Raw genomic sequence first — 2,136 nt, 5'->3', positions numbered from 1 at the left:
CATTCAAATCTTTATAGTTGAGATTGATGACTAGACCAAAGGGTCGTCCCCCCATGGGCTCTGCAGGAATGAAGGAGTACTCAAAAGTTGCTTGTCTCTGGGGTGGCACTACAGTGTTCAGAGGAAGAGCTGTGAAATTCTGGATATAAAACTGGTAGTCCTGAGGATAACGGAATGAAGCATCTAAGGATTCAACAATGAAGTCTTCTGTACCCTTGTTTGTAAAGCCTACCAGGAACTTCACAATGTTATTTGCTGGAAAATCTTCTCCTTTTACAAACAGAATAGTTGTATCTGCACTTGGAGAAGCTTCAGGTTCACCAGATACATCTTCTTCCTCTTTATCTTCTGCCAAATCTGTGGGTTCATCTTCTTCAACCTCAGCTTCATCATCTTCATCCTCAATTACTGAATCTTCCACTGTTTCTTCATCCTCTGTAAGATCTTGAGCTACTGCTAATGAGCCTGTGGGGCCGCCTCGGAGCAAGACAGTGGCGGGGAACACGAGCAAGAGAAGCAGAAGCAGGCGGGGGAGGAGTCTCATGGCGCGGACAGTCCGGTGTCCAGTCCCCGTCCGCGAGGGTTCTCAGCGGCTCCGGCAGTAATGGCGTTACTCTTCATCCGGGCTCCAGGCGGGGAGGGCGTAATATTTTCCATTTAATAATTTTAGACTATGAGTAACTGAAACCACTGGAATCTAACCCACTGATAAGGAGGGACTACCTTTGTAGGTTTTGTAGGATTTGTTATATAGTCCAGGGGGAGGTTATCCTGTATCGGACATGGAAGCAGGGCAGGTTTTGTTGCCCTGCAACCTGGGACTATACACAGATCCCTTGCAATGGAAAGGTTCCCCCTTGTCATCCAGATGAGGGGTTTTCCTTTGAACAAGGGACCCTGTGTTTTCTTTGTGGGCCTGGCCCTGCTGGGGGTGTCACCACCCCTGCATGGGAGGCTGGGTGCAGTGGATTGCTTGAGGCTCATGAGTTCAAGACCAGCTTAAGCAAGAACAAGTCCCTGTCTCTACTGAAAATAGAAAATTCGCCGGGTATAGTGGCACTCACCTGTAGTCACAGCAACTTGAAAGACTGAGGCAAGAGGATCACTTGACCCCAGGAGCTTGAGGTTGCTGTTATGATGCTGCTGCAGCACTCTACCCAGGGCAAAAGAGTGAAACCCTATCTCAAGAAAAATAGACAAATTGGCTTGGCACTTGTAGCACAGGAGTTACAGCGCCAGCCACATATACCCAGGCTGGCGGGTCAAACCCAGCCTGGGCCAGTTAAACAACAATGACAAATGCAGCAAAAAAATAGCTGGGGCTTGACACTTGTAGCACAGTGGTTATGGCGCCAACCACATGCACTGAGGCTGGCAGGTTCAAGACTGGCCCAGGTCAGCTAAACAACAATGACAACCTGCAACAAAAAATAGGTGGTCATTGTGGCCAGTGCCTGTGGTCCCAGCTACTTGGGAGGCTGAGGCAGGAGATTCGCTTAAGCCCAAGAGTTGGAGGTTGCTGTGAGCTGTGACGCCATATCACTCTACCAAGGATGACATAGTGAGACTCTGTCTCAAAAAAAAAAGAAAGATAAAAGAAAGATCAAAATGGGGGCAGGTAGGTGTTACCTCTTCCCCAAGTTTTAGGCCTTTAAGGGTCTTAATTCTGGCTCAGGTGGGGTGGGAAGGAGCAGTTCTGCAGGGCCCAAAGCCTGCATATCAATTTATCAGCCTTTGTTTACCTGACACCAGAAGTTGCTTGGAATAGGGTCTGGCCAAGACATTCTAGACTCCTCCGTAGTGCCCCCTGGCCTCCAGGAGCAGTACTGATAGCCCTCCTTGTGTCCTGACTGCAATGTCAAACCTGCCTGAAGGAAGGTGGGGTCATAATTAGATGCCCATAAAGCTCCTTCAGGGGCAGTCTAAGCTGGCTATTGTAGCCTAGTGTTAACAAGGTCAGGGTTAACCAATATGATCCCCTTATGGCCTAATTAAGGACTTGAATGAGGCTCGGCATCTGTGACTCAAGTGGCTAAGGTGCCAGCCATGTACACCCAGGGTGGCAGGTTCGAATCCAGCCTGGGCCCACCAAACAATAATGACGGCTGCAACCAAAAAATAGCCGGGCGTTGTGGC

General features: G+C 49.1%; 1 pseudogene across 1 annotated transcript; it reads right to left on the bottom strand.

The window, feature by feature from the left end:
• Nucleotides 1-4: 4 nt before the first annotated feature.
• Nucleotides 5-637, bottom strand: LOC105886879 (annotated as a pseudogene). Its single transcript, XR_001161227.2, has one exon. The product of XR_001161227.2 is annotated as a translocon-associated protein subunit alpha pseudogene (transcript).
• Nucleotides 638-2,136: the final 1,499 nt, after the last annotated feature.

The sequence above is a fragment of the Otolemur garnettii genome, unplaced genomic scaffold, assembly GCF_000181295.1.
Source record: "Otolemur garnettii isolate 467f Iridium unplaced genomic scaffold, OtoGar3 scaffold00029, whole genome shotgun sequence".
NCBI lineage: Eukaryota > Metazoa > Chordata > Mammalia > Primates > Galagidae > Otolemur > Otolemur garnettii.
The sequence above is the reverse complement of the archived record's forward strand: the minus strand, read 5'-3'. Positions and strand labels throughout refer to the sequence as shown.